A 26742-nucleotide genomic window follows, 5' to 3' on the forward strand; every position below is an offset into this window, starting at 1 on the left:
AGCCATCTCATCCTCTTTCATCCCCTTCTCCTCCTGCCCCCAATCCCTCGCAGCATCAGAGTCTTTTCCAATGAGTCAACTCTTCGCATGAGGTGGCCAAAGTACTGGAGTTTCAGCTTTAGCATCATTCCTTCCAATGAAATCCTGATCACTTTAATTAAAAGTGCAATCATTCCCTACTCTATTCTTTCAACCCTACATACGTTATTATACTTTTTATGTTTTATTATTTTTAACTTTTTATTTCTGAATAATTTCTGTCTCAAAAGAAATTACAAAAATAGCATAAAGAGATTCAGATATAATTTAAGTGAAGTCACTCAGTCGTGTCCAACTCTTTAAGACCCCATGGACTGTACAGTCCATGGAATTCTCCAGTCCAGAATACTGGAGTTCGTAACCTTTCCCTTATCCAGGGGACCTTCTGAACCCAGGGATCAAACTCAGGTCTCCTGCATTACAGGTGGATTGTTTACCAGCTGAGCCATGAGGGAAGCCCAAGAATACTGGAGAAGGTAGCCTATCCCTTCTCCAGAGGATATTCCTGACCCAGGAATCAAACTGTGGTCTCCTGAATTGCAGACGGATTCTTACTGGTGTATCAGGAAAGCCCCCCTAACTTGCTCAATCTTAATTTAGTTTTTTTTAGCACTCATACAATGAGAAATTTCATGTAGTTATTTAATATATTATTGTATTCTTTTTCTCCAACACATCCCACTAGAAAAACTTCACAATATATCATATATGAAATGAGCCACCAGTCCAGGTTCAATGATGCTTGGGGCTGGTGCACTGGTATGACCCAGAGGGATGGTATAGGAAGGGAGGTGGGAGGGGGGTTCAGGTTGGGGAACACATGCACACCCATGGTGGATTCATAGAAAAATCAATGATGTATAGCAAAACCAATGCAATATTTTAAATTAATTAGCCTCTAATTAAAATAAATATTCAACTATTATTCAACACTCTTCAACATAGTTTTGGAAGTTTTGACCACAACAATCAGAGCAAAAAAAAAAAAAAAAAAAGAAATAAAAAGAATCCAAATTGGAAAAGAAGAAGTAAAACTCACTGTTTGGAGATGACATGATCCTCTACATAGGAAACCCTAAAGACTCAACCAGAAAATTACTAGAGCTAATCAATGAATATAGTAAAGTTGCAGGATATAAAATCAATACACAGAAATCCCTTGCATTCCTATACACTAATAATGAGAAAATAGATAAATTAAGGAAACAATTCCATTCACCATTGCAATGAAAAGAATAAAATACTTAGGAATATATCTACCTAAAGAAACAAAAGACCTATATATAGAAAACTATAAAACACTGGTGAAAAAAATCAAAGAGGACACTAATAGATGGAGAAAAATACTGTGTTTATGGAAATGGAAGAATCAATATAGTGAAAATGAGTATACTACCCAAAGCAATCTATAGAGTCAATGCAATCCCTATCAAGCTACCAATGGTATTTTCACAGAGCTAGAATAAATTATTTCACAATTTGTATGGAAATACAAAAAAAAAACCTTGAATAGCCAAAGCAATCTTGAGAAAGAAGAATGGAACTGGAGGAATAAACCTGCCTGACTTCAGGCCTCTACTATAAAGCCACAGTCATCAAGACAGTATGGTACCAGCACAAAGACAGAAATATAGATCAAATGGAACAAAATAGAAAGCCAAGAGATAAATCTACACACCTATGGACACCTTATTTTTGACAAAGGAGGCAAGAATATACAATGGAGAAAAGACAATCTCTTTAATAAGTGGTGCTGGGAAAACTGGTCAACCACTTGTAAAAGAATGAAACTAGAACACTTTCTAACACCATACACAAAAATAAACTCAAAATGGATTAAAGATCTAAATGTAAGACCAGTAACTATAAAACTCTTAGAGGAAAACATAGGCAAAACACTCTCCGACATAAATCACAGCAGGATCCTCTATGACCCACCTCCCAGAATATTGGAAACAAAAGCAAAAATAAACAAATGAGACCTAATTAAAATTTAAGGCTTCTGCACAACAAAGGAAACTATAAGCAAGGTGAAAAGACAGCCTTCAGAATGGGAGAAAATAATAGCAAATGAAGCAACTGACAAACAACTAATCTCAAAAATATACTAGCAACTCCTGTAGCTCAATTCCAGAAAAATAAACGACCCAATCAAAAAATGGGCCAAAGAACTAAACAGACACTTCTCCAAAGAAGACATACAGATGGCTAACAAACACATGAAAATATGCTCAACATCACTCATTATCAGAGAAATGCAAATCAAGACCACAATGAGGTACCATTTCACACCAGTCAGAATGGCTGCAATCCAGAAGTCTACAAGCAATAAATGCTGGAGAGGGTATGGAGAAAAGGGAACCCTCTTACACTGTTGGTGGGAATGCAAACTAGTACAGCCACTATGGAGAACAGGGTGGAGATTCCTTAAAAAACTGCAAATAGAACTGCCTTATGACCCAGCAATCCCACTGCTGGGCATACACACCAAGGAAACCAGAACTGAAAGAGACACGTGTACCCCAGTGTTCATCACAGCACTGTTCATAATAGCCAGGACATGGAAGCAACCTAGATGTCCATCAGCAGATAAATGGAAAAGAAAACTGTGGTACATATACACAATGGAGTATTACTCAGCCATTAAAAAGAATACATTCGAATCAGTTCTAATGAGGTGGATGAAACTGGAGCCGATTATACAGAGTGAAGCAAGCCAGAAAGAAAAACAACAGTACAGCATACTAACACATATATATATAGAATTTAGAAAGATGGTAATGATAACCCTGTATGTGAGACAGCAAAAGAGACACAGATGTATAGACCAGACTTTTGGACTCTGTGGGAGAGGGCTAAGGTGGGATGATTTGGGGGAATGTCATGAAAACATGTATAATATCATATAAGAAAGGAATTGCCAGTCCAGGTTCAATACAGAATACTTGGTGTTGGTGCACTGGGATGCCCCAGAGGAGTGGTATGGGGAGGGAGGTGGTAGGGGGTTCAAGATGGGGAACACGTTTACGCCCATGGTGAATTCATGTTGATGTGTGGCAGAACAAATACAATATTGTAATTAGCCTCCAATTAAAATAAATAAATTTAAATTTAAAAATAAAAAAAATTTATATATATATAAAAAGAAAAACTTCATAATAGGAAGAATTTTTATTTTGTTCACTGATATATAACGTTGAAAATTTTGCCAACCACAAAGGAACTTCAATAATTTGTCACTAAATGGCAGTAATATAGTAATGATAGCTAATGCCAAAGGAGTATTTTTTCATATATAATTCAATACCATGTGTATATTGACCTACACCATAAGAACCACATTTTGAAGACAGTACTAGCAATATCCTCACAATTTTTTGGGGATCTGTGTTCAGAGTCAATTGAATTTTGTATCTCTGATTAAAATGATCATTATATTTGCTGTTTTGAATTTGGTACAAAATACTATAAAGGTTAACGGTACTTTGTAGGCAATGTAAGACATTCAAGTTTTGGTTGGCCTAATATCCTCTGTAAACTTACAGTCAAATATCAAATGTAATAGGTGGATGGAAGATGTACAGTTTTTCTTTCATATTATTTTGACTAGAGTTAATATATTCAGTACTAATTCATATCAATTATTAATTACATATACTATACACTGATAAATATGACAGAGATGAGATAATTTCTGTGTTTATTAGATATGTAATACATATTTAACTAACAGAAAAAGAGCAACTATAATATAGAGCCAAATTGGGGAAAAGAAAAAGAGTAATATGTTATATAATTAAAATAATTAAATACACACACATACACATTCTTGATTTCCAGTTGCCATGTGGATGTTTGGGCTTCCCCTGTGGCTCAACTGTAAAGAATCTACCTGTAATGTGGGAGACCTGGGCTTGATCCCTGGGTTGGGAACATCCCCTGGAGAAGGGAAAGGTTACCCATTCCAGTATTCTGGCCTAGAGAATTCCACAGACTGTATAGTCCATGGGAATACGAAGAGTTGGAAATGACTGAGTGAGTTTCACTTAAGTTATATCTGGATCACTTAAGTTATATAGATGCTTTATTACCATTAAAAATATATTTAAAGAGTATGCAAAGATATAAATGAATTATTCAGCTTTTTTTTTTTTTTTCCTGTTTGAGGCAATCTTGTCTGTATATTTATTCAGGAAGAAACTATGTCAATTTATGTACCCTCTTTAGACTAGATTTTGGCAGCTTATTCATAAAAATATCAAAGATAAAAATACTAATTTCAATTCCATCATTTGCAAGAGGCTATATGAAATCTTTTAAGATCTTTCCATCCACCGGTACTGTGAATGATTCCGGAAAAAAAATAAGCCCAAGCTGATATTTTCTTTTTTGACTTGTATGTACATCTACTTTATTATCTAAAGAAGGAAATCTTGAGAGTAAAAGGGACATAAATTTAATCTGGACAACATGTATGAACTATGTAGTTTTGATGTGTGATTATTAGACTTAAAAATTCCCTTTTGTAACATAGAAAAAGGCACAGATAATTTTTCTCTTTATTTTCAATATCCCATGTAAAGTAACACACTTTCTGTTTTTACAACTTGTTGTTCAGTTGCTGAGTAATACTCAACTATTTGCAATCCCATGGACTGCAATATGCAGACTTCCCTATCCTTCACCATCTCCCAGAGTTGCTTAAACTCATGTCCATTGAGTCAATGATGCCATCCAACCATCTCATCCTCTGTCACCTACTTCTTCTTCTGCCCTCAGCCTTTCCCAGCATTCAGGGACTTTTCTAATGAGTTGGTTCTTTGCTTCAGATGGCAAAAGTATTGGAGCTTCAGCATCAGTCCTTCCAATGAATATTCAGGGTTGATTTTCTTAAGGATTGACTGGTTTGATCTCTTTGCTGCCCAAGTGATTCTCAACAGTCTTCTCCAACACCACAGTTTGAAAGCATCAGTTCTTGGGTGGTCTGTGCATGACTACTGGGAAAGCCATAGCTTTGACTATATATACAAACACCTTTTGACAAAGTGATGTCTCTGCTTTTTAAATATTTTGTCTAGGTTTGTCATAGCTTTTATTTGAGGAACAAGCATCTTTTTAATTTCATGGATTCAATCACAGTCCACAATGATTTTGGAGCCCAAGAAAATAGTCTGTCACTGTTCCCATTGTTTCTGCATTTATTTGCCATGAAATGATGGGACCAGACACTATAATCTTAGTTTTTTGAATGTTAAGTTTTACACCAACTTTTTAAGTCTCCACTTTCACCTTCATGAAGAGGCTGCTTAGTTTTTACAACCAAGAGTCAATAATGCTTGACAGAAGATGTTCTATGTTAACTAATGAAGTCAGGTCTGCAAACTCATATCTTATTTCCACCTTTGTTACCCCTTTCCCTCTCTGTGTTTCTTCATGTCTTCTCTATAATATTCCTTCATTAAAGTGATTTCTTTATCTTTTAAAATTCATCCTGTAGTATTTAGTCACAAGTGTCCTATGCTTTAGCACAGCATTTTTCTGGCGAATATTTTTCTCCAGTCTTTTTCTCTGAGCCTCTTTCCTTGTTCTAGGTGTCAATGTTTATCAGGTGGGTTAAATATTTTTAAAAAATAACTTATTCTATGGTAAGTCCTTGAAAACATAAACACATAATTACCATGTAATTCAACATTTCCACTTTTGGGTTTATACTCAAAAGAATTTAAAGCAAGGATTTGAGAGATATTTATACATCACTGTTTCAAATCCTTGAAAACTTAAACATATAATTACCGTACAATTTAACATTACCATTTCTGGGTATATACTTGATAGAATTGAAAGCAGAGATTTGAGATATATTTGCACATCAATGTTTACAGGAACATTATTCACAATAGCTTGAACATGGACATAACACAAATGTCCACTAAATGATGAATGGATAAATACATATGATGTATGCTGATGCTAAGTCACTTCAGTCATGTCCAACTCTGTGTGACCCTGCAGATGGCAGCCCACCAGGCTCCCCCATCCCTGGGATTCTCCAGGCAAGAACACTGGAGTAGGTTGTCATTTCCTTCTCCAACATATGGTGTATACATACACTGAAATACTATTCTGTCTTAAAATGGATCAATTTTGATATATGGATGAACCTTGAACACATTATGCTAAGATAAATAAGCCAGGCACAAATATTATAGGGTTCTAGTTATATGAGAGGCAGAAATTATAATGGTTTCAGGGGCCTGAGGGATAGAAGAATGGAATATAAAATTTTTAGATATGGTAGTGATTGTTGCACATTAATGGGGATGTACTTGATACTGCATTAAGGTACACTTCAATTTGTTAAAATAATAAATGTTTTGCTAGGTGAGGCTTCCCTGATAGCTCAGTTGGTAAAGAATCTGCCTGAAATGCAGGAGACCCCAGTTCAATTCCTAGAGCAGGAAGATCTGCTGGAGAAGGGATAGGCTACCCACTCAAGTACCCTTGGGCTTCCCTTGTGGCTCAACTGGTAAGGAATCTGCCAGTAATGAGAGAAATCTGAATTTGATTCCTCGATTGGGAAGATCCCCTGGAGAAGCGAAAGGCTACCCTCTCCACTATTCTGGCCTGGAGTATTCCATGGACTGTGTAGTCCATGGAGTTGCAAAGAGTCAGGCACATCTGAGTGACTTTCACTTTCATGTTTCCTGTGTACATTTTATCACAATGAGGAAAAAATTATTTATCATTAATGTTTTGAATTTTCTTGATAGCCTATTTACACAATGAAAAAGTGAAGACAGGTCCAAATAATTTTCCAAACTAATTAATTTACTTTAATTAACTTTTTCTTTAGAACACTTTTATATTTATAGAACAGTTACAAAGTTAGTTCAGGCAGTTCTAATATACTTCAATCCAGTCTTCCCTATTATTAAAACTTTATACTGGTATGAAGGAGAAGGTAATGACACCCCACTCCAGTACTCTTGCCTGGAAAATCCCATGGACAGAAGAGCCTGGTAGGCTCCAGTCCATGGGGTCGCTAAGAGACGGACACGACTGAGCGACATCACTTTCACTTTTTACTTTCATGCATTGGAGAAGGAAATGGCAACCCACTCCAGTGTTGTTGCCTGGAGAATCCCAGGGACGGGGGAGCCTGGTGGGCTGCCCTCCATGGGGTGGCACAGAGTCGGACACGACTGAAGCAACTTAGCAGCAGCAGCAGCAGCATACTGGTATGATATGTTCATTATAATAAATGAAACTGTGAGTGAGTGAATGAGTGAAAGTCACTTAGTTGTGTCTGACTCTTTGTGGCCCCATGGACTATATACAGCCATGGAATCCTCCAGGCCAGAATAGTGGAGTGGGTAGACTTTCCCTTCTCCAGGGGATCTTCCCAATCCAGGGATCAAACCTAGGTCTCCCACATTGCAGGTGGATTCTTTACCAGCTGAGCCATGAAACTATATAGATACATTATTATTAAAGTCCATGCTTCATTTGGATTTCCTTCTTTTTTTTTGTTTGTTTCGCTATTGCTCTTTTTCTGCCCAGTGCCCCATCCAGAAAACCACATCATGTTTAGTCATTAAATATCTTAGTGCACAGACACTATGCAAACCTGCAGGCATGTGTCTTGGACTGGGAAGAGCAGTGACATGGCTAGGACCATCTTTGCTGGTATCCTTCTGTCCTGCCATCAGCAAGTCAGCTGGTATACTCTCCTCTGAGCCTCACCTCCCAGATGGTGAAGAATGTTCCTAAGATGAGGGAAAATTTCCTCCTTCACAGCACCCCCCTAGAGAAACAGTTCTTGTGGCTTAGTCACTAAGTTATATCTGACTCATTAGGACCCCATGGACTGTAGCTCACCAGGCTTCTCTGTCCCTGGGATTTTCTAGGTGAGAATACTAGAGTGGATTACCATTTCCTATTCCAGGGGATCTTCCCAACCCAGGGACTGAACCTGTTTCTCCTGCATTGGCAGGAGGGTTCATTACCATCTGAGCCACCAGGGAAGCCCAAAGAGCACTGCAGATCCTGCCGCAATACCCTGCCCCCAGTCCCACCCTCATTTTTTTTTTTTTTTTGTCCTACCTAGTTTTCTGATGCTCATTTTTGTTGTATGAGACTACCAGCATTCAGTAGTTATTATGTGGGAATGTTTCCATATGTAGATGTATTTTTGATGTATTTCATGGAGGATATTATTCTGCCAAATTGATCTCCACCTTCTGGTCATCATTATGAGTTTTATTTTTATTTTTAATAACATTTGTATTATGTCTTCTACATAATATTGATTTTAAACACTGTGGTACTAGTCTTTGGAAAATTCTAGCAAAATAAAACAGTAGCAGGTATTAGATGATGTAATTGTTTTCATTTGAGAGTCTCTTGGATTGCAAAGAGATCCAATCAGTCAACCCTAAAGGAAATCAGTCCTGAATATTCACTGGAAGGACTCATGCTGAAGCTGAAACTCATTTGAAAAGATCCTGATGCTGGGAAAGATTGAAGGTGGGATGAGAAGGGGATGATAGAGGATGAGATGATTGGATGGCATCACCAACTTGATGAACATGAGTTTGAGCAAGATCTGGGAGTTGGTGATGGACAGGGAAGCCTGGTGTGCTACAGTCCATGGGGTTGCAAAGAGTCATACACAACTGAGCAAGTGAACTGAAATGAACTGAATAGTTTTCACAAAACCAAATGAAAGATTAATAACTATTAGAATAAAACATATACGTATCTACTTATATTTGTGCCCAGATGCTCAGTTGTGCCCAACTCTTTGCAACCCAATGGAATGTAGCCCACCAGGCTCTTCCGTCCAAGGCATTCTCCAGGTAAGAACATTAGGGTGGATTGCCATTTCCTCCTTCAGGGGATCTTCCCAATCTGGGTATCAAACTCATGTCTTTTAAGTCTCCTGCATTGTCAAGCAGATTCTTTATTACTAGCACCACCTGGTGAGCCCCAATAACTCAGAAAATGCCAGAGCTCATCAACTCTTTTTTAAGCACTCATTGAATACTTGTAAATAACCACTGAAATTATCGTGTAGGCTTAATCAGAATTCCTGTACACAGATATCCCCTTGGTGAGCTTGGAAAATATGGAAACCATGGCAGACATGCCTCTTCTGTGTAAGCTTTTAGGTTGGAAAAAAAAAGGCACACTGTTCTAATCGACTGAAACAAATGAGTGAAAGAGAAGTGGAGACAATTCTCAAAGGAGTAGTTCTAAAAGACAAAAGAACATCATGGCAGTGCATTCACTGGGGCCATATTCCAGATTTGTTTTATTCTTAAAGTATGAGTTTTGTGGTCAACCATTTAAATAGATGTTGAATTTTCTTCATACTTGAAAGTATTTTCATTTTTCACTCTTCAGACCTTTATAACCTTGTTCTTTTTTTTTTTTTTTTTCCATCTTTTATATTTTGGTCTCTTTATAGACCACGGAAAAAGTCCACAAATGATAGTGAACTCTTCCCTTCAAAACTTCTGCTACATAATCCTAGCATTTCTGCTTATCAGAAATGAAATGTTGAAGATATACCCTTTTTTGTATATATCTTTCTTCTCAGTTGTCGTCTGATGCTATGTTTCCCCAGATAACTTTGTTTCCAATTCACTTTACGTAGAGATAATGCTATTTTATTACCATCCCATTCTTTAGAATCTCTTCATGCTGCCTCTATTCAGCTACTTCATCACATTAGCTCCCTTTCAGAACAGTGAATATAGAGGAAAATTACTATAGAAAGCAGTTGCATATAATTTTCATCCAAGCCTCTTTGCTACAGTAAAATTTAGATGTGTGTTCTCCAGTGATGAAGTCATGGATCGCCTGAACCTATCCCATCTTCATCTGAGGAAATTGCGCCCCCTCAGTTTTACTTGTCAGCTAGTAATTAATTTGCTTGTGTCCTGATTTATGAATACTCAAAGCATTTCTTGTAGGTTCTTTTGTTCCCGTCTCCTGTTCTTGCTCCCATAGGTGTCTTGTCTCTGGGTTTTGTGAGACTGATGTGTTGTAATGCCCAAAGAGTGGTCACAGGGATATAGAGAACATAGGCACAACATGTGTTGTGAAGTTGCTTCAGTCATGTCCAACTCTGTGCAACACTATGGACTGTAGCCCACCAGGCTTCTCTGTCTTGAGATTATCTGGACAAGAATACTGCAATAGATTGTGGTGCCCTCCTCCAGAGGATCTTCCTGATCCAGGGATCAAACCCAGGTCTCCTGCATTGCAAGCAAATTCTTTACCATCTGAGTCACCAGGGAAGTTCATAGATAACATAGGACTCTTTGTACACATATTTCACTCCAGATTTAGGCATCATAATATCCCTAATTTCTTTCAGAAAAAAGTCAGAACGAAGTTAACTCATTTAAAGAACTAACACTAAATGTTTGCACATAACAGAAAGGAATTTGCAATGAAAAATAACTGACAAGTGCTGCATAGTCTTCAAGTCCAACATAGGGATTTTTATCTCTTCCCCTTTTTATGAAGAGCTCACCCTTTATTCTTCATGACAAATCATGCAAGCACCTCAGGTCTTTCTGGCCATCTCTAACATGTTGGACAAACTAACTCTCCACCTTAGAAGAGGAAGGAGTTTTTTTTTTTTTCCTCTCTTTCTCCAATCTGTGGTCTCTCTCTCACAAAATAGGCTTTTAGGTCTAAAATTTTCCTGTTGTACATATCAATGTCCGTTAGAAGATTTATTTTTGGGGGGGGGGGGCAAAACAATCCACTTTACCAAGAGGAATATGGTCTGTTTCCATGACCAAATAAAAGGGAATCAAGCATAGCATTTTCTAAAGTTTGCCCAGCTTAGCATTTAAAACATCTCAGGTAAGATTTGGAGAAGGCAATGGCACTCGACTCCAGTACTCTTGCCTGGAAAATCCCATGGACGGAGGAGCCTGGTAGGCTGTAGTTCATGGGGTTGCTAAGAGTCAGACATGACTGAGTGACTTTACTTTCACTTACCCCCTCCAGTGTTCTTTCCTGGAGAATCCCAGGGACAGGGGAGCCTGGTGGGCTGCCATCTATGGAGTCGCACAGATTCTTACACGGCTGAAGTGACTTAGCAGCAGCAGCAGCAGCAGCAGGTAAGAATCTGTAGGTTATTCTTCTTTATTCTAAGGAAAAAAAATATATATATATATATACATATCCTTTATAAAATCTTTCTTTCAATACTAGATAAAGAAAACATTATTGTTCTATTTTCACTATTTTTCATCAAAACACCAGCATACCAGGAACAACACTCCAAGAAATCAAAGATAATTTATAGGAACAATATATTTCAGATCAACTTTGAGAAATATAGTAAAGGGACTTCTAAAAATACATCAGATACAGAGACAGAGTTCTATTGAAAGTTTATCCAACAGAACAGTTTACTTCTTAAAATATTTGTATTTCTAGTCCTTTATTTTACTCACACTTTCAACAATAATTCTGTGCAGCATATCCTTAATTTTTTTTTCTAAAATACTTAATCATGGAGCTAATTTTTAGAAAGATATTTATAACAAACATATTTGCAGAAAAAAAATCCTCCTCTTTAGATTTTTGTCAAATATTGGTCATAAAATTGAGAATTAGAAATTTTCTGTAGCTAAGAACTAAAAAAAAAAAAAAAAAACAATAAATAAAGATCAAGAGATGAGGCAATTAGTCAAAATGCCTAAATAAGTATGAATTTATACATAAACTTGAATGCATAGTACTTGTTATACTAATTAATTCTTACTAAATTAATTTTAATACCATATTAAGCTATAACCCTTAATATAGTATATATGCTATATTAGGATTTTAGAAAAAGTATTTAGAGGTGTACTATAGCAGTTTTGGTAAGCTAGCATAATATACCCTGAGTTTACTTTATTTTTTTTTTTCATTTTTATTTATTTTATTTATTTATTTATTTATTTATTTATTTATTGGTCTTTCTTTTTTTAAAATTATTTTTTATTATTTTTTTTTAATTTTAAAATCTTTAATTCTTACATGTGTTCCCAAACATGAACCCCCCTCCCACCTCCCTCCCCATAACATCTCTGTGGGTCATCCCCATGCACCAGCCCCAAGCATGCTGTATCCTGTGTCAGACATAGACTAGCGATTCAATTCTCACATGATAGTATACATGATAGAATGCCATTCTCCCATATCATCCCACCCTCTCCCTCTCCCTCTGAGTTTACTTTAGAATCCAGACATATCTGGAGATAATGGTTTCCCCATCTCTTTTCACAGAAGACTCAAAGATTTTCTTGGAAGAAGAAAATAGAGAAAGAGACGGCTGAAAAAAATGTGGTAGCTGTCTGTCATGTTTGTTATTAGCTTAGGCTCCTTTATTTTGTCCAAGTCCTAACGATAAATACTGCAAATAAAAGTCCAACCAAAGGAGATGTTACCTTAAAGGCATATGATAAGAATTATTGGATGAGGAGAATGTTCAAGTTTAATGTACTGGAACTTACACAACTGGGAAGGAGAGTGGTTCAAATGAGAGCACAGGTGAAGTGAAGTCTCAGCATTGGCAGTGGTAGCTTTATCTATTATCAATATACATACACATATAGTGGTAGAGAGACTTGGCAAGTATGTGTGTGTGTTTGGTCGCATTTGACTCTTTATGACCCCATAGACTGTAGCCTGACAGGCTTCTCTGTCATGGAATTTTCCAGGCAAGAATACTGGAGTGGGTCAGTCAGTCAGTTCAGTTCAGTCGCTCAGTTGTGTCCAACTCTTTGCGACCTCATGAATCACAGCATGCCAGGCCTCTCTGTCCATCACCAACTCCCGGAGTTCACTCAAACTCACGTCCATCAAGTCAGTGATGCCATCCAGCCATCTCATTCTCTGTTGTCCCCTTCACCTCCTGCCCCTAATCCCTCCCAGAATCAGGGTCTTTTCCAATGAGTCAGCTCTTTGCATGAGGTGGCCAAAGTATTGGAGTTTCAGTTTCAGCATCAGTCCTTCCAATGAACACCCAGGACTGATCTCCTTTAGGTGGACTACTTGGATCTCCTTACAGTCCAAGGGACTCTCAAGAGTCTTCTCTCGGTAGCCATTCCCTACTCCAGGGGACCTTCCTAACACAGGGATCAGATATGTGACTCTTGAGTCTCCTGCATTAGCAGGCAGATTCTTTACCACTGTGCCACTCTGCAAGTATGTGTGCATGTATGTGTTAAGTCACTTCAGTCACCTGCTAGTCTTATCACAGCAGCCGAGAAAGCAGCACAGGGCACAGGCTTAGTCTAGTATCAATTGGACCCATATCCTGAATCCACCATTGGTTATCAATATGATCTTGGATAAGCCCCAATTATCTTCATCTATACATTGATGATATTGATGATAGAACCAGTGTCCCAGGATGGCTTTTAGGAGATCCTGACAAAGTGTTGAACTCAGTGACTGACACACAGTAAGTGTAGTAAATTCCCTGCAACTGGTAGTCATTAAGTTTTCTCCATTCTCAGCCATACCCTTGGAGAAGAGAGAAGCATAGCTGTGACTCTGACTGCTTTTCCCAGTATTGGTGTTTCATCAGATGAGGAACATCATCAAATCCAGGCAGCTCTGTGCTTTCAGTAAGGTGTCTTCACAGTTTAGTTCAGTTCAGTCACTCAGTCGTGTCTGACTCCTTGCGACCCCATGAATCACAGCACGCCAGGCCTCCCTGTCCATCACCAACTCATGGAGTTTACTCAGACTCACGTCCATCAAGTCTGTGATGCCATCCAGCCACCTTATCCTGGGTCTTCCCCTTCTGCTCCTGCCGCCAATCTCTCCCAGCATCAGAGTTTTTTTCCAATGAGTCAACTCTTCGCATAAGTTGGCCAAAGTACTGGAGCTTCAGCTTTAGCATCATTCCTTCCAAAGAAATCCCAGGGCTGATCTCCTTCAGAATGGAGTAGTTGGATCTCCTTGCAGTCCAAGGGACCCTCAAGAGTCTTCTCCAACACCACAGTTCAAACGCATCAATTCTTCGGAGCTCAGCCTTCTTCACAGTCCAACTCTCACATCCATACATGACCACAGGAAAAACCATAGCCTTGACTAGAAGGACCTTAATCAGTAAAGTAATGTCTCTGCTTTTGAATATAGTATCTAGGTTGGTCATAACTTTTCTTCCAAGGAGTAAGCGTCTTTCAATTTCATGGCTGCAGTCACCATCTGCAGTGATTTTGGAGCACAAAAAGACAAAGTCTGACACTGTTTCCACTGTTTACCCATATATTTCCCATGAAGTGATGGGACCAGATGCCATGATCTTCGTTTTCTGAATGGTGAGCTTTAAGCCAACTTTTTCACTCTCCTCTTTCACTTTCATCAAGGGGCTTTTTAGCTCCTCTTCACTTTCTGCCATAAGGGTGGTGTCATCTGCATATCTGAGATTATTGATATTTCTCCTGACAATCTTGATTCCAGCTTATGTTTCTTCCAGGACCCTGAATATTGGGTCATTAATGGGACAGATTATTATGCAGCAACAGAGATCACAATAAGACTAGAGACAGAATCAACTAAAACTAAAGGGAGTAGGGAACACCCACATTCCTTCAATTCAACCATGATACCACCTTTAACAGTTTAATTTGATTCTGTTGTATTTGCTACTACTATTTTCTTAGTTTATCATTTTACAGTATTTGAGATCTGGAAGCTTTACATTTCTATACATCAGTTTTTATACACTTATGGTTGATTTTATTTTTTCTAAATTGCAAGTTTCTAGATTACATATTGAAAAATATTGATTTTTAAATGTTTCTCATTTTCCTTATGTTTCTGTCTAGATTTACTTTTTAGTCCAATGGTAATAACTGCTTTTGTCTAACACAGTACATATCTAAGTCAATTATTTTCCTTTTGAGGTGCATTTTTTTCTTCTCTGTAGGTAAGACTTACAGTAAGGATATATGCCAGCCATCTGACACCAACTCAATAAGTGAATGACAGCATAATTTTACAACAGGGCCAAGTGGCTCAGTAGTAAAGAATCCGCATGCCCAGGCAGGAAACAGAAGAGACACAGGTTCGATGTCTCAGTCTGGAGAAGGAAATGGCACCCAATCCAGTATTCTTGCCTGGAAAATCACATGGACAGAGAGGAGCCTGGTGGGCTATAGTTCACAGGGTCATAAAGAATCAGACATGACTGAGTACACACTACATATATATTTAGTTTGATATAGTTTATACATATTTTTCATAGCCTCACCATCATGCACACATATTTATAATTATAATCACTGGTTTAAATAATAATTTACCTCCAAAACTTTCAAATATATTCTGTTTTTATCATTATAGCTTTGAATATGTATTCTTCTACTTTCAAGTGGCTTTATCCATCCTTAAAGGAAATACAAGAAAGGTTTCCAGGTGTCTTTATTGTTTATCTTCTTGAATGACTTCATACTATTATTTTAGAAAACAAAGTGATCTATATCTATGAATATTTTATCATTTTCAAAGTTATCATCTCTAGTTATAGTTAAGTATATAAATAATACATATTTTGACATTTTCCCTCAAAATTATCTTCTATATTTACATTTTTATAAATTAACGGATGGCTATGAAAAAACGGTATTTCCATGTTTAAGTAAAATGCAGTGTTCAAGACCAAGTAATTGCGAGTGGTCCACAGAAGCATCTTTAATCCTCTTATGGGGTCAAGTAGTGTAAGAGCAAGTAAAAATTGAAAATAAGAGGCTTAATCCTCTCTTGTGAGAAAAAAAAAAAAAAAAGGAAATAAACTTTTGCCTACTTCTGTTTCCCAGAGTTTTTACTTTAGAAATTTTCTTTTTCCATCTCTTTGAAATGTATGTAAATCTTTTTAAAAGCTAAATAAATCTCTTGCCAGCTCAGTGCCCCAAAATGTCTTTTTCATGGACCTGGAACCACCTCCTTGAAATTTAATCATCTAGGAAAAAAGCAAACCAATTTCTCCATTTCTTTGCAAGGGTAAGAGCCTAACTTTATCTGGCAACTTCCTAAATTGCAAAGCTACCTCTTGTAATAAAGATATGAGAAATTAAACATTGTTTTGTATAAAGGCAGTTAGCTAACACAGATGGTCATCTCAGTTTCCATGAATCAGATATTTGAGATGAGCAAATGGGGCTATAAAGACCTTACTTGAGAAAGAGTTAATTTTAATCCATGTATTAAATGAGTTGGGTTTCCCAGGTGGCGCTAGTGGTAAAGAACCCACCTGCCAGTGCAAGAAAGGTAAGAGATGAAGTTTCCATCCGTGGGTCAGAAAGATCCCCTAGAGGAGGAAATAGCAACCCGCTCCAGTATTCTTTCCTGGAGGATCCCATGGACAGAGGAACCTAGCAGGCTATGGTCCATAGGGTCGCAAAGAGTAGAACGTGACTGAAGCTGCTTAACATGCACACATGTAATGGGTAGTAATTTCTTGGCTGTATAAATGGATAAAATCCCTCTCTGCCTTTATAGTCTTTTATTGAATTTCCTGAGATGATTACAATTATTACGGGTTAATGTTTATTCAATATTAAAAATATATACTACCTTTGTGGAAAGGTTTAGTGGGTTGGGAGATTTTGCTTTTAATTATATTTCCCCAACAGGAAGCAATCAGCATTTTACAGAATAGGAAAAAGGATAGATTAAAGAGATCAGAGCCAAAGACAAGGAAAGCAATTGTAGAATCAATCTAAATATCAAAAGTGAAAGATAGTATATAAAGTGAAATATTCATGATCAAATATCTTCCATCATCACTCATAAATTGATGGAGTAAATAAATATGAACCCATACCTATAGCTAAAGGAATGAAATATAAATGTTTGGGCCAATGATAATAACTACTGTCACACCAGAATTTTAAAAGCAGTGTAATCAGCATCAATTGACTTAGGCATTTGGTTAATGTTTCCAAAATATAATGATTCAAAAAATTAAAATATATTGAATGTTTTAATACATGCAAAGAGTTATTCTGTAAAAGTAATGGTACTCAGTGCTGTCATTTATGCAAAATAATGGTCCAAAATTGTCCTTTAGCCAGTCAAATTATACGTATGTAGCCAAGAAAAAATGACTTGACTTATGATGGTGGTGGTTTAGGTGCTAAGTCTTCTCCAACTCTTGTGACTCCATGGACTGTAGCCTATGAGCTTCCTCTGTCCATGGGATTTTCCAAGCAAGATAAGTGAAGTGGGTTGCCATTTCCTTCTCCAGTGGATCATCCCAACCCAGGGATTGAACCCAGGTCTCCTGCATTGCAGGCCAATTCTTTATGAACTGAGCCATCAGGAAAGCTTCATTTGGTTTATGCAACCAAGCAACTGAAATGATCTAGAATGGTCTTCAGATTCCTAATTCTGATGACTTCAAATGAGCTACTCTGCTCAGAATTTGTTTGCTATCCTTAGAAATAATGAATTTTAAAGAAATTTCAACTATACTTCTTCACAAAGAAAAACATTAACCCTTTCTAAAAGATACTGAAATATACTTGGTAAAGTGAGCGATTCCAAAGAGCTTTATACTTTGCTGAGTACACAATCATTATACTTATCTTATACTTATATCATTTTTTTTAAATAACTAGGGTGAGCTCCATTCACCATGAAGCAAAGAGGGCTACTGGGAAACCTACTATGTGGCTCCTTAGATCCACTGCTTCCACAGTGCATATAGGAGTCTCATTAAGAGCTAAGCCATAAAATATTTTCAAATATGTTCAATTAGAAGAACATTGACATTTTAAGAATCTGAAAACTAAAAAGGACTGGAATGGGTGAATTTAACTAAGATAAATATTATATCTACTACTGTGGGCAAGAATCTCTTGGAAGAAATGAAGCAGCCCTCATTGTCAACAAAAGAGTCCAAAATGCACTGCTTGGATGCAATCTCTAAAATGACAGAATGATCTCTGTTCGTTTCCAAGCAAACCATTCAATATACAGTCTATGTCCCAACTAGGAATGTTGAAGTATCTGAAGTTGAACAGTTCTATGAAAACCTGCAAGACCTTCTAGAACTAACACTCAAAAAAGATGTCCATTTCATTATAGGGGACTGGAATGCAAAAGTAGGAAGTCAAGAGATACCTGGACTAACAGGCAAATTTGGCCTTGTAGTACAGAATGAAGCAGGGCAAAGGCTAACAGAGTTTTTCCAAGAGAATGGTCTAGTCATAGCAAACACCCTCTTCCAACAACATAAGAGAACTCTCTCCACATGGGCATCGCCAGATGGTTAATGCTGAAATAAGGTTGATTATAATCTTTGCAGCCAAAGATGGATAAGCTCTATACAGTCAGCTAAACTGAGACTAGGAGCAGACTGTGGCTCAAATCACAAATTCCTTATTGCCAAATTCAGACCTAAGTTGAAGAAAATAAGGAAAACCACTAGATCATTCAGGTATGACCTATATCAAATGCCTTATGATTATACAGTGGAAGTGAGAAATAGATTTATGGGATTAGAACTGATAGAGTGTCTGAAGAATTATGGATGGTGGTTCATGACATTGTACAGAAGGCAGTGATCAAGATCATGCTCAAGAAAAAGAAATAAAAAAGGCAAAATGGTTGTGTGAGGAGGCTTTACAAATACTTGAGAAAAGAAGAGAAGCTAAAGGCAAAAGAGAAAAGGAAAGGCAGGTCCCTTTCAATGCAGAGTTCCAAAGAACAGCAAAGAGAGATAAAAAAGCCTTCCTTAGTGATCAATGCAAAGAAATAGAGGAACACAATAAAATTGGAAAGACTAGAGATCACTTCAATAAAATTAGAAATATCAAGGGAACACTTCATGCAAAGATGAGCACAATAAAGGACAGAAATGGTATGGGCCTAACAGAAGCAGAAGATATTAAGAAGAAGTGGCAAGTCTACACAAAAGAACTGTACAAAAAAGATCTTCATGATGCAGATAATTATGATGGTGTGATCATTCATCTAAAGCCAGACATCCTGGAATGTGAAGTCAAGTGGGCCTTAGGAAGCATCACTATGAACAAAGCTAGTGTAGGTAATGGAATTCCAGTTGAGCTATTTCAATTCCTAAAAGATGATGCTGTGAAAATGCTACATTCAGTATGCTAGCAAATTTGGAAAACACAGCAGTGGCCACAGGACTGAAAAAAAAGTCAGTTTTCATTCCAATACCCAAAAAGGTAATGCCAAAGAATGCTCAAGCTACCACACAATTGCACTCGTCTCACACACTAGCAAGGTAAAGCTCAAAACTTTCTAAACCAGGCTTTAACGGTAGGTGAGCTGTGAACTTCCAGATGTTCAAGCTGGACTTAGAAAAGACAGAGGAACCAGAGATCAAATTGCCAACATCTGGTGGATCATCAAGAAATCAAGAGAGTTCTAGAAAAAAAAATCTACTTATTCCTACTAACTATGCCAGAGAAATATCAATAATCTCAGATATACAGATGACACCACCCTTATGGCAGAAAGTGAAGAGGAACTAAAAAGCCTCTTGATGAAAGTGAAAGTGGAGAGTGAACATGTTGGCTTACAGCTCAACATTCAGAAAACGGAGATCATGGCATCTGGTCCCATCACTTCATGGGAAATAGTTGGGGAAACAGTGCAAACAGTGTCAGACTTTATTTTGGGGGGTTCCAAAATCACTGCAGATGGTGACTGCAGCCATAACATTAAAAGACGCTTACTCCTTGGAAGAAAAATTATGACCAACCTAGATAGCATATTCAAAAGCAGAGACATTACTTGGCCAACAAAGTTCTGTCTAGTCAAGGCTATGGCTATTTCAGTGGTCATGTATGGATGTGAGAGCTGGACTGTGAAGAAAGCTGAGCACCGAATGCTTTCGAACTGTGGTGTTGTAGAAGACTCTTGAGAGTCCCTTGGACTGGAAGGAGATCCAACCAGTCCATTCTGAAGATCAGCCCTGGGTGTTCTTTGGCAGGAATGATGCTAAAGTTGAAATTCCAGCACTTTGGCCACCTCATGTGAAGAGTTGACTCATTGGAAAAGACTCTGATGCTGGGAGGGATTGGGGGCAGGAAGAGACGGGGACAACAGAGGATGAGATGGCTGGATGGCATCACTGACTCGATGGACATGAGTCTGATTGAATTCTGGGGGTTGATAATGGACAGGGAGGACTGGAGTGCTGCGATTCATGGGATCGCAAAGAGTAGGACATAACTGAGAGATTGAACTGAACTGACTGAACTGAATTGACTAAACTGAATGCCTGTAACTGTGCGAATGACAAAAAAAAAAAAAAAAAAAACAAGCTGGAAAATTCTTAAAGAGGTGCCTCCTGACCTGACTGCTGAGAAATCTGTATGCAGGTCAAGAAGCAGCAGTTAGAACTGAACATGGAACAACAGATTGGTTCCAAATAGGGAAAGGAGTATGTCAAGGCTGTATATTTTCATCCTGCTTATTTAACTTATATGCAGAGTACATTGTCAGGGGACATTCAACTTTAAGGGATCCAATATGTTTTCTTCCTTTGTGTGCCTTTTCTCAAGGACTCTCTGTTCCTTATCAGTTCCTGCAAAACAGTAACGAGCAGAGCTGCACTGAGTTCTTAGGGCTGAGACCATGGGAAAGAGCACCTGCTTGGATTCCCTTCAGTGACTCCCTTCAGTGACCTTTTACTTAAAGGACTATCCATTTTGTTGCAACTAGTGGAATTTCATTCTTTTTAATGCCTGAGTAATCATTTTATTGAAGATATATAAGCATGCATTTCTGCAAATAAAGTACCCTTGTTTCACTCGAGACTTGGGTCCCCTGCATGCTTCTTCTTGTGAACTCCAGTCCCCAGGTCCCGGTCTACAAAGACCATGACAGTACATCATGCAAAAAGATGGGCTGGATGAAGTGCAAGATGGAATCAAGATTTCCAGGAGAAATATCAATAACTTCATATATACAGATGACACAACACTTATGGGAGAAAGCAAAGAACTAAAGAGCCTGTTGATGAAAGTGAAAAAGGAGAGTGAAAAAGTTGGCTTAAAGCTCAACATTCAGAAAATTAAGATCATGGCATCTGATCCCATGACTTCATGGCAAATAGATGGGGAAAGAATGGAAAAATTTAGAGATTTTATTTTTAGGAGACTCAAAAATCACTGTACATTTTGACTCCTGCCATGAAATTAAAAGATGCTTGCTCGTTGGAAGAAAAATTATAACCAACCTAGACAGCATATTTAAAAACAGAGACATTATTTGGCCAACAAAGATCTTTCTAATCAAAGCTATGGTTTTTCCAGTGGTCATGTACGGAGGAGAGAGTTGGACCATAAAGAAGGCTGAACGTCAAAGAATTGATGCTTTTGAACTGTGACGTTGGAAAAGACTCTTGAGAGTCCCTTGGAGATCCAACCAGTCCATCCTAAAGGAAATCAGTCATGAATGTTCATTGGAAGGACTGATGCTGAAGCTGAAAGTCCAATACTTTGACCACCTGAAGCGAAGTACTGACTCATAGGATAAGACTCTGATGCCGGGAAAGATTGAAGGTGGGAGGAAAAAGGGACAACAGATGATGAGATGGTGAATGGCATCATAGACTGGATGGACATGAGTTTGGGTAAGCTCTGGGAGTAGGTGATGGACAGGGAAGGCTGGAGTGATGCAGTCTGTGAAGTTGCAGAGTTGGACATGACTGAGCTGCTGAACTGAACTGGGATGAAAATAGATGATTAAAAAAAAAATTTCAAACCCTGTGCTTTGATTCATTTTTAACAAGAATTTATTTTATATTAAGTAATATACTGCAAGACATATCTGATATAGGATCATTATCAAAAGAACTTTCAACTTAATAAGAAAAAAAAACTAAATTAAAAATGAACTAAAAGGCCTGGACAGACACATTTATCAAAGAACATATACAGATGGTAAGCAAACATAAAATTTTCAACATCATATGTCATCAGGGACTTGCAGGCAGATTCTTTACCATCTGAGCCACCAGGGAAATCTTTGAGTCTAAGAATGGCTTTCTTTATCTGTTCTCAAAGTTACAAGTCTATGTCCTTGGCAAAAATGTTGGCCTCATTTGCTAAATTGGTATTTATAGCAATAAATTTTATACCGAAAAAGTGTGTACAGTTCAAAAAATAATCACATTTTCTATCTAGACAGAAGCAAGAAATTTAGTATAAGTTACAACTCCTCACAGCTTTTGCATCCATCTCAATGTATCAGTGCTCATAAGACTGAATATTATGGAAAGTTTATTTCTAGAAGTTCTGTATTTAAATGTATAATATTCCTGAAGTTTAATTCTTCTTTGTTTATTTTCTGATTAGATGAGTTTTTGAACATATATATGGGCACATATGATTTGTATATATAATACACAGAAGCATATATATGCTGCTGCTAAGTCGCTTCAGTCGTGTCCAACTCTGTGTTACCCCATAGACGGCAGCCCACCAGGCTCCCCCGTCCCTGGGATTCTCCAGGCAAGAATACTGGAGTGGATTGCCATTTCCTTCTCCAATGCATAAAAGTGAAGAGTGAAAGTGAAGTCGCTCAGTCGTGTCCGACTCCTGGCGACCCCATGGACTGCAGCTTACCAGGCTCCTCCGTCCATGAGATTTTTCCAGGCAAGAGTACTGGAGTGGGATGCCATTGCCTTCTCCGATATATATATATATATACATATATGTATATATATATATATATATATATGTGCATAAGCTTATATTCACAGAATATCAGGAAGTATCTTAAGATGGCACGATTCATAACTATCCAAGATTATATATTCATGTAATTAAAATACTGATGTTTTGTAAAATAAAAATGAGTTACTGAGTTACTAAGTCTAATCTAAATTTTAAAATTAAATATTGACATGAATAAAATAGATAACATTTCTAGAAGTCATCAGCACACTTGAATTTTTGCAGGTGCCTTGTATGCAATGATATGCTGGATTCAATCAACATGTTCACAGGTTTATTCATTATCTATTAAAGCAATGTGGAGAAATTTAAAGAAAGATCAATCCAGAGAAAATAAATTATAATAAAATTCTCAAAAGGAGAAATTAAATTGTGTCAACTATCTGGAAAGAAGAGTCTATCAGAGCATAAATTAAGAGTATCAGAGAATTGTCATTCTTTATTTTTAGTATTTTTACTAGTTTTTTTTATTTCTGCAAAGTCTGAAGAGGTTCTTACAGAGGTTTTCCTTTTCAACTAGATCTTTATTTAAATTTTTAAATTTTATTCTTATTTTATATTGGCATATAGTTGATTTACCATATTGCATTAGTTTCAGGTGTGGAGCAAAGTGATTCAGTTATATATACACACATATATTCATCTTTAATATGTCATGTAATTGAGCAAGAAAAGTAAAAGTAGGCTAAAAGTAGGCTAACATCTGTTTTTCTTAATTTCTTTAATTAACCAACAAAATATTATTGGTAAAGGATCTTTCCAATTCTGAATTTATGTATAAATTTAGCATGTAGATGGTAATACAATTTTAATAAATAATAGCTATCATAATGCTTATCATATTACATACATATATATAGGATTCTGTGCGAATATTTAATTTGCCATTTATGCACTAAGAAGAAAAACATCATTACCTCTCATAATTTTTTCCCTGGACTCTCGACCTCTCAGCTCACTGGCAGAATTAAAATTTCTACTTGAATGTCTCATAGGCTTCTTCTCATGCTTTTCATTTTCAAAACTGGATATTTGCAGTCCCCTCCCCCCAAATTATCCCCTGCATAGTTGTCTTATCTCATTTAACAGGAACTTCCTTGCTCTTACCACCTGGGGCAAATTTTTGGTCCTTCTTGTACTTGTACTTTCTCCCTCACTGGGAATTGAGTTTATCAGGAAAGCCTCTCAGGTCTACCTTGAAACAAATCCAGAGTTCAAGCTTTTCCCGTAATCTCCACTCTCAGTTCCTTGGTCCAATGATCAGCGTGGTTTGCCTCAGTTATGACAGTACCTCCTTACAGGTTTCTTGCTCTCACTGTTCATCTGCTGCAGTCTGTTTTATAACTATTTGTTGCTGTTTTAATTGCTAAGTCATGTCAGACTCTTTTGTGACTCTATGGACTAGCCCACAGGCTCCTCTGTTACCAAAAAATATTTTTAAAGTGAATATCAGTACCTGTTTCTCCTCTCCACTCATCGTGTTCTTTGGACTCAGAGTTAAGCCAAAGTTCAATAAAAGTTTATTTTTCCCATCCACTACATCTCTAATCTTATGTCAGTTGTGCTGTGCTGTGCTTGCTCAGTCCTATTGGACTCTTTGCGACCCCACAGACTCCTTGGTAGATGGAGATTCTTCAGGGAAGAATACTGGAATGGGTTGCCATGCCCTCCTCCAGTGTATCTTCCCAACACAGGGATCTCCCACATTGCAGGCAGATTCTTTACCATCTTAGCCACCAGGGAAGCCCAATTATCTTAGTATCTTCTCTCTTAATTGTTTCCTAATACAGCCATACTGTTTTACTAGCTGATTCTTAAGAATTAAGACCCTTTTTTTAAAAAATATAAATTTATTTAATTGGTGGCTAATTACTTTACAATATTGTATTGGTTTTGCCAAGATTCTTAAGAACCCCAGACATTTTCTTTCCTCAAAGTTCCTGTTTATATTTTCTCTCCTTCCTGAAATACTTTTCCAATCTAGTCAAACAATTTGCTTTTGCTTTGTTCAGACCTCACTCTATAAATAGACCTTCTCAAGTCACTGCTAGAGACATCCTATGTAAAGTAACACTCTGCTGTCAATCTTGTTTCCCATACCTGATCTCCTTTCATTTACTGCCTCCTTGGAATTATATATTCTTCTTTGTTCTCCTTTTAAAATATGAGCTCCAGCAAAGAAGCAAATTTTTGGTCCTCATATGTGCACTGTTCTCAGGGCCTGAAATTGTTTTTGGCAGAGTAGATAGTCAAAATATACTTGTCTATGAATATGTATATTTGTCGTTCACTTACTCAGTTGGGTCTGACTTTTTGCCACCCCATGGATTATCACATGCCAGGAATCCCTATCCATTACCATCTCCCAGTGTTTGCTCAAACTCATGTCCATTGATTCAGTGATTTCATCCAACCATCTCATCCTCTATCATCCCCTTCTCCTCCTGCCCTCAATCTTTTCCAGTATCAGGGTCATTTCCAATGAGTTGGCTCTTCACATCAGGTGGCCAAAATACTGGAGCTTTACCATCAGTCCTTCCAATAAATATTCAGGACTGATTTACTTTGGGATTGACTGGTTTGATCTCCTTATTGTCCAAGGGACTCTCATGAGTCTTCTCTAGCAACACAGTTCAAAAACATCTTTGTTCAAATAGTAAAAAAAAAAAAATAAATAAATAAAAAATAAAATTTCTTTGTTACTCAGCCTTCTTTATGGTCCAATTGTCACATCTGTACATGAATAATGGAAAAACCATAGCTTTGAATATATGAAACTTTGTGTACAAAGTGATGTCTCTGCTTTTTAATATACTGTCTGGGCTTACCATAGCTTTTTTTCCCAAGGAACACGTGTCTTTTAATTTTATGGCTCCAGTCACCATCCACAGTCATTTTGGAGCCCAAGAAAATAAAGCCTGTCACTGTTTCCACTTTTTCCCCATCTGTTTTAAGTGAAGTGATGTGACCAGATGCCATGATATTAGATTTTTGAATGTTGAGCTTTAAGCCAGCTTTTTCACTTAATGCTGGGAGCCAGCATGGGGAATCCCGCCCGTGGCAAAGGTCATGAGGAAGAGGCCTGAGAGACAAAGGTGAGATCAGGCCTCAAGGAAACCCCCCTGGGCCTTCTGGAGCATCTACCCCCAAACCAGAATCTGTCTGTCTTATTATTTTATGACTTTCACCAATGTTTCTGACATTAACAGGGGCTATTCCCGGCCACCTTTCTCTGGAAAAAGTTAACTTAGAGCTCCAGTTAACAGTTTCCTGCATACAAAAGGAGTGTCTCAGCTCAAATCCCTCTGATGGCTCTCTAACTTGCCTGACAGGTTTACCCAGACTTTTACAACTATGCCTGTGATTGTTTACACCCCCCCAACTGCTAGAGGCAAGAAGCTTAAAAAAAAATCTTAAAGATATAGAGCCCTTTTTAAGGAGCTAAGAATTATATTGCTGAAGGGTTTTCATTGTTGAGTTAATAACTGCCGCCAGGCCTCCATATCCTTTATCTCTTAGACACCTGGAGGATATTAATCAATGTAATTGGAATGTAGAAAAAAATATAATAGTTTTGATGTCAGCAATACTAGACTTTTGAGTTAATGAATTTTCTCTTTATTATAAATTACTGTACTCCTCTTTCTTTGTTATAAATTGTTGTGTCCTTGCTATGTAAGAATGTAACCTTAATTAGTGCTTTCTGAGAATGGCACCAGACTTTAGTAAGAACAACACTTTTAGGGCAAATAAGTTTTCTGGTTGACGGACCCTTATCAGAAAAGGGCCATAAAATGCTAATAGGCCTCCTGGCCAAAAGATGATGTAAATCACCTAAGACCTGTGTATACAGCTAGGTATGCAGAGGGAAAGCCTGGTCTCAATAAGGGTCAGGGCTGCTGACCTTGCATGACTTTGTACTATCCATTGATCTCTATGTATAACAAAAAGTATAAAA

This window comes from Budorcas taxicolor, chromosome 1 (genome assembly GCF_023091745.1).
Source record: "Budorcas taxicolor isolate Tak-1 chromosome 1, Takin1.1, whole genome shotgun sequence".
Lineage (NCBI taxonomy): Eukaryota > Metazoa > Chordata > Mammalia > Artiodactyla > Bovidae > Budorcas > Budorcas taxicolor.